The sequence below is a fragment of the Vicugna pacos genome, chromosome 11 (genome assembly GCF_048564905.1).
Source record: "Vicugna pacos chromosome 11, VicPac4, whole genome shotgun sequence".
Classification (NCBI taxonomy): Eukaryota; Metazoa; Chordata; class Mammalia; order Artiodactyla; family Camelidae; genus Vicugna; species Vicugna pacos.
This window is the reverse complement of record NC_132997.1, coordinates 17,072,770-17,086,498: the sequence shown is the minus strand read 5'-3', so window position 1 is coordinate 17,086,498 and position 13,729 is coordinate 17,072,770.

Sequence of the window (13,729 nt, the reverse complement as noted above, 5' to 3'; positions counted from 1 at the left end):
ATCACGAAAAGGTGAGGTGAGGATTCAGTTTACAATCTGTAATGAAGGCTCTTATTTTCAACAGGACAGCATATCCGGCTACCTCACCATTGTTCTCAGCATGATTTTAATGAGATTTTACCATTTTGTTGTATTATAAAGCTGTGAACATATTAATCATGTGTATTCCAGTTTAAAATTTTACATGGCTGTACAACGTCTATGTATCTCCCATTGTAGGATATTTAGTGTGTGTCCAGTTTTGGAGGGAATAAAAAAATATCTACTATAAATATCAATGAACACATTTTTTGTTTACCTACTTTTTCCTTGAGCAAAATCCTGGGGGCAGAGTTGCTTGTTGATGCGGAGTTTGTGTGCTTAAATTGATTTTTTCCAACATGTTTGTACCATTAAAATATCTCATCACCAATACAAAACTGAAATTGCTCCATACCATTCCCAATGCTTGATATTTTCCTTCTTAGCTGTTATAATGAATCATGTTGTTACTCTAGTTTAACATAAAAATCAGTATGTTACTTTTGTTTTTATTGTGTTTTTCCCAAGAATAAACACTGACCATTGATTCATCTTCCGGGATCAGGGAAGACTTGATGACAAGAAAGTGCCCCATGAGAACGGCTGAAGCCCATATGGGTTACTTTTTGGTTCTCCAAGGTGAGTCCAAAGAACAAAAAGGAATTGGTTGACTCTCTGTCTTCTTAGTTTTACTCTTCGCTGCTAATTTACTGTTTCTGGGGGTTTGCTGCACTTAGAGGCAATAAGCTCATGCCCATTACTGGCAAAAGTGGTTTCAAGGTTTTTTTTATTATTATTTTTTGATAAAATTCAGTATATTAACTATTTTAAAGTATTCAATTTGGACATCAAGGCAAAGCAGAACTGGAGGCTCCTGACTCCCTCCTCCCATGATATACTAAATAAACAGCGACACAAGAATCAATTTCCTGTGAGAGGAAACTAAAAATGGGTTGGTTCTCCTACACACTGGATTACAGGCAAAATACTCAAATGTTAGGAAAAGACGACATACACAACGGCCATAAACCCAAGGCCCAGCAGTGGCCCTTGCATTCAGGATGTAAACCTTGGCTCTCATCTTCATTCTAAGAAACATAGGGTTCGGACAAGACATCTAGGGCACTAACATTTATGGATGCCTTCTGAGGTTCCTAGATCACCTTGCTCTTGGAGGTCAGAGGGCTGAATATTCATGAGTCACCCAGGGACCACAGATAATTCAGTGGTGATTTAAAACAGGTGCGCAAGGTCCTTCAGGGGTTATTTCTCCTATCTGAGAACAGAGGACGCGGGCAAAAACACAGCTCCCATTTTCTCCAGTGCAGGGTGTAGACTACACACTTAAGTCCAATGTTTAGAAATGCTGCCTGAAAGTCAGACATCAAATGACCTTGCACATGGGAGCGCTTCCTGTTAATCCTACCTCCAGTGTGTGTGTGTGTGTGTGTGTGTGTGTGTGTGCGTGCACGTGTGCATATGTGTGTGTTCAGAGCAGGATCTGGCTTTGAGTTTTTCCCTAGGAGGAGGAGAACTATATATTGCTCTGATTGTTTTGGCTGCCACCTGATGGTCTGACTTCTAACTCACCTATTTTTTTTCACTGTGAGCTTACGAGGCCCTGCAGCTACTAGGCTGCTCAGCGTGTACGGAGAACAAGTCAGTGGCCTCATTCAGTCTCATTCCCTCTCCTGTGACTCCCTTCCCCGGCTCATGTCTGAAGTGACTCCAAGATTACAGCCCTTTCCAGGAAGAAGTTTCCCTTCACCACTGATGCAGCAGCGTTTCCAGCTACTGAACAAAGGGGTCTCTCCTAACTTGTCTCTCTCTGCAAGTGATGAAAAAGACAATCCCCAGTCCTCTGCTAATTTTTATGGGTAGGTGAATACTTAATGCAGCTCCTTCCCCACCCAGGTCCAGAGATAGACTCAAGCCTCCAGCTGCCTCACCCATTTCTGAGAGCCAACAGAACCCAGCAGCCACCAGCTTCCTGGCAGTGACAAAGTGCAAAGAAACGTCTTGAAAGTGTATGTGGTCTGAACAAAAGTGCAGGCATTTTCCATAGGTCCTGCCCCCAATTTATTGTAGAATGTATAGGAGAAAAATCCCAGTTCCCTGCCTCTACCTGAGGAGAAGAGAAGATGGATGGCACACAGGGGATCAACTTTTCTGGCTGCTACTGAACGGAGAGGTTTCTATCTCATTTGCTAAGGATACTGACAGGACTTGGCACAACCTAGTACCCTGTGCACACTGTGAACATAGGGGGCCACTTGGACAAACACAGAGCTTTGAGGAAAGCAAAATTTATGGCCTAGCTGATTAGTGAGGTTTATCTGCCATACGAGGCCCATCTGTGAACATTTGAGAGGTGGTTATTTGTCAAATGTACAGAAACCAAAACAGAGATTTATGGAAAATGAAGAAACAAGGAAATATGGGCCAAAGAAAAGCATAAAGTCAATCTTCAGAACCCAATTCTAATAAAAGTGGTCATAACTGATTTACCCAAAAGAGAATTCAACATAATGGTCATAAAGATGTTCATCATAATCATGAGATCAATACATAAGCAAAGTGAGAAGTTCAAATGTAGAAAGAAGATACTTTAAAAAGACCAAACAGAAAAGTTACATAAACATCACGTCAGTGAGATTTGTACATTTTGTCCTTTCTCCTACGATATAAAAAGAATGAGACATCCATAACCATAAAAAGTGCCTCCACACAGCATACAAGGGAGCCACTCACCTACAGATCCTCAAAGAGTTGGATGGGATCTCAGCATGTACGGGAGAGAAGGGGCGTGGCAGTGATGGGGGCAGCAGCACAAGTGGAAGCAGCAGGAGGCAGTGGGACAGCTCAGCCTTTCTGGGAAAACAGGTGGAAGGGGAAGCTGGTGAGTCAGAGGTCAGCTGTGCATGCTGCAGCTGGAAGGATCTGTTTCTTTCCATAGGAGAGACTGCAGCCACATTGGGAGAGTAACAAAAGGGAAGAAGGCAGACAAAAAAACTGAATGAATACCCTGCTGTTCACCCTTGGATTATCCCAAAGATCATCTCATTGGCTTCTGGGTCCACATCCCCAAACTAGGATTTACCTATTGGTATATGGGCACATCCAAAACCCAAGCCCCAAACACACATCTTCCTACTACTGGGTAGCACCCGCTTCTTTTTGTTTCCCTGCATGAGCCTTTTTTTTTTTTGACATGTTCCCACTCTTAGTAACAAATCACTTCTAGTAAGAGAAGCCAAAAATGTATGCTACAGTGAGACTTTGGGAAAAAAATGTCGGGGGAAATATTCATTAGCAAAACACAAAATCCCAGTATCAGACGGCTTCACTGGAGAATTCTCCCAAACATTTAAAGAAGAATTGTACACATTCTTCTCAAATTCCTCAAAAATATCAAGGGACAAGGAACACATCCAATCTGATTCTACAAAGCAAGAATTACTTGAATACCAAAAGTAAATAAGGGTACCACAAGTAAACTATAGACCAGTATCACCCATGAATGTAGATACAAAATTTCTTAACAAAATAGTAGCAAATCAAATTCAAGTACATCAAAATAGGATTGTACACATTATCCAAGTGGGATTTCACCCTGGGATCCAGGGATGGTTCCACATATGCAAGCCAATAAATGTAAAATATTGTATCAATAACTGAAGAGTTAAAAAAACCATCTCAGTTGATGCAGAAAAAGCATTTGACAAAATGCAACAGCATTTCACAATAAAAACCCTTAACAAATTAAGGATATCTCAAAATCATAAAGGGAATATATATCAAACACAGAGCTAGCAATATAGTCAGTGAAGAAAAATTGAAAGTGGATCCTCGAATAACATGAAAAACAATGGATGCCTACTCTTACCACTTCGCATCAATAAATATAGTACTGAAAGTCCTAAACACAGTAATTAGGCAAGACGAAGAAATAAAAGGCATCCAAGTCAGAAACAAAGAAATAAAATCATCACTATTTGCTGATACGATGTTACATCCCAATGAGTCAAATGAAGTACTGTTGGAATCGCCTAACGATTTCAAAAAAGCGGCTTGATACAAACATCAACATACAGAAACCAGATGTATTGTTTCGTATCAATGATGCAGCAGCTGAAAAAGACATAAAGGAAATGATCTCATTCAGAAGAGCAAATGAAAATAAAGCATAACAAACAAAACCAGTAATGAGTAGAGAGATTACTTTAAGACATTAAATATCATAGGGGTTAATTTAATCAAGGAAGTGAAAGATCTATACAACAAAAACTACAAACTTTCTGAAAGAAGTACAAAAAAAAGGTAAAAAAAAAAACACCCTTTATGTATGTAGATCTGGAGAATTAATACTATTAAACTGGCCTTACTGCCCAAAGCTATCCACAAATTCACTGCAATCCAAATCAACATAGAAAAGGCAATCATTAAAGAAATAGTGGAAAGAGTTTTAAAGTTTGTGTGTAAATGCGAAAGTCCCTGTACAGCCAAAGCAATGCTTTGAAGAAAAGGAAGCATGGAGGTATCATGTTTCCTGACTTCAAACTATAGACAAACCCACACTACTAAAAACAATATGGTACTGTCAAAAAAAATTGTCACATGGACAAATGGAATAGGAGACACCAGAGTTAAATCCAGCTATATATGGCCAAATAATATTAGACAAGAAAACCCAGAACACCCAATCAGGCAAGACAGTCACTTCAACAAAGGTGCAGGGGAAAAGTACACAAATGCATGCAATAAAAATATTGAACGCCTGTCCCACACCATTCGCAAACAATTAACTCAAAATGGATTAAGCACTGGTATCGTGAAACTCCTAGACACATCCTAAAGAACCACATTGATATTGCTTTTTGCAAGGATTTGTCTTGACATAATGACAAAAACACAAACAGCAAAAGCAAAAATCAACACATGGGACCACATCAAACTCAAAAGGTTTTGCACCACAAAAGAACAAGTAAAAATTCAAAAAAGATAATCTACAGAATTTCAGAAAATTTTGGAAATGTGTATTCAAGCAGAGGTTAATATCCAAAATATATAAAAACTCATACAACATATAAACAAGAACAAGGAACAAACCCACCAATTCAATGAAAAAATAGACGGAATAAATAAACAGATATTGTTGCAAAGAGCTCCAAAAGTCACATGAAAAGATGCTCAATATCTCTATTGATCAGAGAAATGCAAACCAAAGCCAAAATGGGATATAACCTCACATCTGTTAGAATATCTATCATCAAGAAGACACAACAGGTGGGGCAAGAATGTAGTGAAAAGAGAACCCTTTCAAATTGTTGTTTGGAATGTAAAATGGCCTAAACACTTTGGAAAACAGTACGACTGTAGCAAAAAAATTAAGAATAGATCTACCATACAATCTAACATTTCCGTTTGTGCATATATACACCCAAAGAGTATGAGAACTTCGATGTGCATTTTGGTGAAGTGTATGCATGCCCATGTTACAGCATTATGTGCAACAGCCCAAATTAGGGAAACCCAAATGCCCATCAGCAGATGAATGGATAAAAGTATGTGGAATGTGCACTATTGGACAGTATGCATCCAAGAGAAAGAAGGATATTCTTCAATTTGCTAAAAGATGAATGGAGTTTAAGCACATTATGTAAATGAGTTAATTTGGAAATAAAAGACAACTGGTATATAAGATCACTCATATGTAGAATAATGGAAACATCATGAAAATAGATATAAATATACTATATATAATATAGATGTATAAAATATATATGCAATATCATATAATACGAGGGGGGTGAAAAGGTAAATTTTATCATTACTTTATGTAAGTGACGTTCAGATGTTACCAGTTTAAAATAAGCCATTGTTATAAGACATTTTATATAAGAACCTTGGTAATTCCAATATAACTGCCTACATCATTTTTACACCTGAAAAAGATACAGGAATCAAAACTTATCCATGCAAAAATGGTCATTAAATACAAAATAAGACAGCAAAAGAGAAGAGATATAAACAATGCAGGACAGGGAACAGTTAGCAAAACAGCAAGAGTAAAACCTTTCCTATAAATATTTACTTTAAATGGTAGTGAATTCAACTCCCAAATAGAAAGATAAAGCACAGCTAAATGGATAGGAAAAAAAAGAGCCACCTGAACCCTTTCTTCAAGAAACTCACTTTAGATTTAGGGACAAACAGATCAAAAGTGAAGCGAGGGAAATTTATATACTATGCATATGTAACTGAGAGAAAGCAGAAGTGGATATATTTATATCAGAAAATATCATCTTTACATGAAAAACTGCCTCTAAAAGAAAATAATGCCATTACATAAAGATAAATGGGTCAATTCAACAGGAAGATAAACAGTTGTACATATATATATACACCAAATATCAGAGCAAATACATATTTAAAACAAATGTTGACAAATCAGAAAGGAAAAATTGTCTGCAATATAACAGTAATAGGAGACTTCAATGTGTGACTTTGAATCATTGATAGTTTAACCAGATAGCAAGTTCAAAAAGAAACAGTGGACTTGAACTACACTATAGTGCAAACAAGACTGACTAATATATATGGAATTTTTGCCCAATAGCAGAAAAATACACATGTTTATCAAGCACACACAGAATGTTCCCCATGATAAAATATATGCCAGGTCACAAAACAAGACTTAACCATTTTATGAAGTTTAAAACCATTCCAAATATCTATTTTGGCCACAACAGAGACAAAGCAGAAATTGATGGCAGCAAGGAAACTGATAAAAATTTGCCAAAACATGGAAATTAAAAAGCACAGCCTTGAACAACAAAGGGTCAAAGACAAAATCAAAAAGGAAACTTAAAAATGCCCACAGACTAAAGAAGATGAAAACACTACTTACCAAAAGGTATGGGATACAGCAAAATCAGGATGTTTATATGGATAATTTCTTATATTATAAAAAGAAGAAATGTCTCAAATAAATGACGAAGCTTTACCCTTATGCACTAGAAAATGAGAACAAAATATACCTGAAGTTAGAATGAAGGAAAATGTGAAGATGAGAGCAGAGACAAAGAAAATAGACAAATCAAAATGTCAAAAAAATCAACAAAATTAAGAGGTTATTATTATTATTATTATTATTATTATTATTATTATTATTTTGGAAAATAGACAACACAGAGAAAACTTTAGCTAGAATGTGAAAAAGTGAAAAGTCTCAAAAAAAATCAGAAATTAAAAAAAGAGAAATTACAACAGATGCCTGAAAAAAGTGAACAGTTATATAACAACAAATTAGAGAATGTACAAGACATGGATAAAATCTTTATCTCATACATCCTACCATCCTATCTTTTTCTGAATAAAGAAAAACAGAGAGGCTAAACAGCCCAGTAAGAAAGAAGAGGATTGAAATCAGAATAAAAAACTTCCCAACAGGAAAAGCCCAGGTCCAGAACGTTCATGGATGAAGTCTCAAAACATTCAAAAAATAATGGTCACCAATCAAACAGGATGATAATGGTACACAGTCACACACAAAAACCAATGGAATGGAAGAGAAAGCCCAGAAATAGGTGCACACATTTGATCAATTAACCTGTGACAAAGGAGGTAAGAATATATCATGGAGAAAAGACAGTCTCTTTAATAAATGCTCTGCTGGGAAAACTGGACAGCTCCTTGTGAAAAATGAAACTAGAGCATCTCTTAACACCATATACAAACATAAACTCAAAATGGATTAAAGACCTAAGCATAAGACAAGATACTCTAAAATTCCTAGAGGAAAACATAGGCAAAGAACACTTTCAAGTAAATCACAGCAATAATTTATTTTCCAATAGTGCCTAGAGTAATGGAAATAAAAGCAAAAATAAGCAAATGGGACTTAATTAAACCTAAAATCTTTGCATAGCAAAGGAAACCATAAACAAAGTGAAAAGACAACTGACAGAATGGGAGAAAATATTTGCAAATGATGAGACTGACAAGGGATTAAATCCAAATTATATGAACAGCTCATACGACTTAATAGAAAAGGAAACAACCAACCCAATCAAAAAATGGGTAGAAGACCTAAATAGACACTTCACTAAGAAGACACACAGATGGCCAACAGGCACATGAAAAGATTCACAATATCGCTAATTATTAGGGAAATACATATCAAAACTACAATGAGGTGTCACCTCACACCAGTCAGAATGGCCATCCTTAAAATGTCTACAAAGGATAAATGCTGGAGAGAGTGTGGAGAAAAGGGGATCCTCCTACACTGTCGGTGGTAATGTAAATTGGTGCAGTCACTTTGGATAAGAGTATGGAGGTTCCCCCAACAAAAAAACTAAAAAACATGTTACTACATGACTGAGCAATCCCACTCCTGGGGATATATCTGGGTAAAACTATAACCCAAATAGACACATGCACCCCAGTGTTCATAGCATCGCTCTTTACAATAGCCAAGATATGGGGGCAACCTAAATGTCTATCAACAGATAAGTGGATAAAGATGTTATACACACACCACACACACACACACACACACAATGGAATATTACTCAAGCAAAAAAAGAATGAGACTATGTCATTTGCAGCAACACAAGTGGAGCTAGAGATTATTATGTTAAATGAAATCAGTCTGACAGAGAAAGACAAATGTTATATCATGATATGATTAGTGCTATTTAAAACAAAATGACAAAAGTGAACTTGTTTACAAACCAGAACTAAACTCACAGACACAGAAAAAAATGGTTACCAAAAGGAAAAATGGTGGGGGGAGGAATAAACTAGAATTTTGGGATTAATATATACACACTACTCTAAATAAAATATATAAACAAAAGGGCCTGCTCTATAGCATATGGAACTATGTTAAATATTTTGTAATAACCTATAGTGGAAAAGATTTGAAAAAGAATATATATATACATATATATGAGAGTGTGTATATATATAATTGAATCCCTTTGCTGTATACCAGAAACTAATACATCATTCTAAATTAAATATACATCAATTTAAAAAAATCATAATAATTATTCTCACCAAAATAGTTATAGGATAATTTGAACAGACAGATCACTAGAGGTGAAATCAAATCAGCAATAAAAAAACCTCCCTGCAAACAAAAGTCCAGGACCAGATGGCTTCACTGGGGAGTTCTACCAAACATACAAAGAACTCATACAAATCCTTCTCAAGCTCTTCCAAAAGACTGAAGGAGGGAACACTGCCAAACTCATTCTATGAAGCCACCGTCACCCTGATATGAAAAGCAAAGATTCTACCCTAAAAGAAAACTATAAACCAGTATTACTGGTGAACATAGATGCAAAACTTTTCAACAAAATATCAGCAAAGAGAATCCAACAACACCTAAAAAAATCACACACTATGATCAAGTTGGATTCATCTAAGGGACACAAAGATGGCTCAACTTATGCAAATCAATCCCCATGACACACCACATCAACAAAAGAAAAGGGAAAATTTACATGTCATCTAAATCAATGTGGAAAAAGCATTTGATTAAATTCAACACCCATTTATGATAAAAAATCTTACCAAATTATGTATAAAGTGAACATATCTCAACATAATATAAGTTATTTGTGACAAACCCACAGGCAATATAATACTCAATGGTGAAAAGTTCAAAGTTTTCCCATTAAAGTCTATGCAAGAAGAAGATGCCCATTCTCACTGCTTCTATTCAACACAGCACTGGAATTCCTAGGCATAGCAGCCAGACAAGAAAAAGAAATAAAAGGGATCCAAATTGGAAGAGAAGAAGTAAAACTGCCACTATATGCAGATGACATGACACTATATATAAATAACCCTCAAGACGCCACACAGAAACTACTAGAGCTAATAAAAGAATTTGGCAAGGTAGCAGGACACAAGAGTAACATACACCAATCAGTCACATTTCTTTACACTTACAATGAAACAACACAAAAGAAAAGGAACAATCTTTTTAAAATCATATCCAAAAAATAAAATACTTTAGGAACAAGTTTGATTAAGGTGGTGAAAGACTTGTACACAGAGAACTACAAAACATTGATTAGGAAATTAAAGATTACTTAAAGGAATGGAAAGATACCCCATGCTCTTAGATTAGAAGAATTTTTGTTGAAATGGCCATACTACCCAAAGCAATGTACAGATTTAATGTGATCCCTGACAAATGACCCAGGACAGTTTTCACAGAACTAGAACAGATTATCCTAAAATTTATGTGGAATCACAGAAGACACAGAATTGCCAAAACAGTACTGTAGAAAAAGAACGGTGCTGGAGAAATAACCCTCCCAGACATCATATAATACTACAGAGCTACAGTCATCAAAACAGTGTGGTACTGGCACTAAGACAGACATATGGATCAATGGAACAGAATAGAGAGCCCAGAAATAAATCCATAGACTTATGGTCAATGAATCTTCCACAAAGGGGGCAAATTCAGTGAAAATCATCTCCTGAGAAATGGTATTGGGAAAGCATGTAAATCAATAAAGTCAAAACACTCCCTCACTCCATACACAAAAATTAACTCAAAACAGCTTAAAGATGAAAACATAAGACACCCTAAATCTCCTAGAGGAAAACATTGGCAAAACATTCTCAATATAAATCTCAGCAATGCTCTCCTAAGGTAGTCTACCCAGGCAATAGAAACAAAAGCAAAAATAAACAAATGGAACCTAATTAAACTTAATAAGCTTTTCCATGGCAAATGAAAACATAAGCAAAACAAAAAGACAACATATGGATTCAGAGACAATACTTGAAAAAGATGAGACTGACAAGGGCTTAATTTTCATAATATATAAAGAGCTCATACAACTTAATAAGGAAAATACAAACAACCCAATCCAAACAAGGGCAGAAGACCTAAACAAGCAATTCTCCAATGAAGACATAAAATGGCCCACAGGCACATGAAGAAATACTCAGTATTGCTAATGATCAGAGAAATGCAAATCAAAACTACAATGAGGTATGAACTCACACCAGTCAGAATGGCCACCATTCAAAAATTCACAAATGATATATGCTGGAGAGGGTGTAGAGAAAAGGGAACCCTCCTACCCTGTTGGTGGGAATGTAGTCTGGTGCAACCATGGAAAATAGTATAGAGATTCCTCAAAAGAGTAAAAATAGACTTACCACATGATCCAGCAATCCCAGTCCTGGACATACATACAGAGGGAACTCTAATTTGAAAATATACATGCACCCCAATGTTCATAGCAGCAATCTTTGCAATAGCCAAGACATGAAAACAACCTAAATGTCCTTGAAAGATGAATGGATAAAGAATTTGTGGTATATTTATACAATGGAATACTTCTCAGCAATAAAAAGAATAAAATGCCATTTGCTGCCGCAATATGGACGGACTTGGAGATTGTCATTCGAAGTGACATAAGCCAGAAAGAGAAAGAAAAATACCACAGGATGTCGCTTATACATAAAATCTTAAAAAAAGACACAAATGAACTTATTTACAAAACAGAAACAGATTCAGACATATTTATGGTTACCAGGGGGTAAAAGAAGGGATAAATTGGGAGTTCGAGGTTTGCACTCACTAAGTACTATATATAAAGTAGATAAACAACACATTTCTTCTGTATAGCACAGGGAGCTATATTCAATATCTTGTAGCAATGTATAATGGAAAAGAATATGGTAAGGATTTTATATATATATTTATATATATACCAAACATATAAATGAATCATTATGCTGTATATCAAAAATTAATACAACATTGTAAATCGAGCATACTTCAATAAATATATATATATATATATTCTCCCATTTCCTAAATATTTATCTTTTTAATGGTCAACAATGCAATCAAAAAGGTAAAACCATCACATAACTCAACACTTCTCGGCATTGGACATTTACTTTTCCTTAACTTCAGAAGGCAACGTGGTCCTGCTTAAAAATAGATATTTTCTGGGAATAAATCTAACCAAGGAGGTGAAAGAATTATACACAGAAAACTATAAACCATTGATGAAGGAAATTAAAGAAGACTTTAAAAAATGGAAAGATATTCCATGCTCTTGGATTGGAAGAATCAATATTGTTAAAATGGTCACACTGCCCAAGGCAATCTACAGATTTAATGCAATCCCTATCAAATTACCCAGGACATATTTCACAGAACTAGAACAAATCATAATAAAATTTATATGGAGCCATCAAAGACCTAGAATTGCTACAGCATTACTGAAGAGAAAGAAAGAGGCTGGAGGAATAACTCTCCCAGACTTCAGACAATACTATAGAGCTACAGTGATCAAGACAGCATGGTATTGGTACCAAAACAGACATATGGACCAATGGAACAGAATAGAGAGCCCAGAAATGAACCCACAAACCTTTGGTCAACTAATCTTCGACAAAGGAGGCAAGAATATACAATGGAATAAAGACAGTCTCTTCAGCAAATGGTGTTGGGAAAACTGGAGAGCAGCATGTAAAACAATGAAGCTAGAACACACCCTTACACCATATACAAAAATCAACTCAAAATGGATTAAAGACTTAAACATAAGACAAGATACAATAAACCTCCTAGAGGAAAACATAGGCAAAACATTATCTGACATACATTTCAAAAATTTTCTCCTAGAAGAAATAAAAGCAAGAATAAACAAATGGGACCTAATGAAACTTACAAGCTTCTGCAGAGCAAAGGAAACCAGAAATAAAACAAGAAGAAAACCTACGGAATGGGAGAAAATTTTTGCAAGTGAAACCGACAAAGGCTTGATCTCCAAAATATATAAGCAGCTCATACGACTCAATAAGAAAAAAATAAACAACCCAATCCAAAAATGGGCAGAAGACCTAAACAAGCAATTCGCCAAGACATACAAATGATCAAAAAGCACATGAAAAAATGCTCAATATCACTAATTATCAGAGAAATGCAAATCAAAACTACAATGAGGTATCACCTCACACCAGTCAGAATGGCCGTCATTCAAAAATCCAAAAATGACAAATGCTGGAGAGGCTGTGGAGAAAGGGGAACCCTTCTACACTGCTGGTGGGAATGCAGTTTGGTGCAGCCACTATGGAAAACAGTGTGGAGATTCCTCAAAAGACTAGGAATAGACTTACCATATGACCCAAGAATCCCACTCCTGGGCTTGTATCCAGAAGGAAATCTACTTTAGGATGACACCTGCACTCCAATGTTCATAGCAGCACTATTTACAATAGCCAAAACATGGAAACAGCCTAAATGTCCATCAATAGGTGACTGGATAAAGAAGATGTGGTATATTTATACAATGGAATACTACTCAGCCATAAAAACTGACAACATAATGCCATTTGCAGCAACATGGATGCTCCTGGAGAATGTCATTCTAAGTGAAGTAAGCCAGAAAGAGAAAGCAAAATACCATATGAGATCGCTCATATGTGGAATCTAAAGACTCATGGACAGAGAATACACACTTGTGGTTACCAGGGGGGTAGAGGGTGGGAAGGGATAGACTGGGATTTCAAAATTGTAGAACAGATAAACAAGATTACACTGTATAGCACAGGGAAATATACACAAAATGTTATGATAAATCACAGAGAAAAAAATGTGACAATGAGTGTGTATATGTCCATGTATGACTGAAAAATTGTACTGAACACTGGA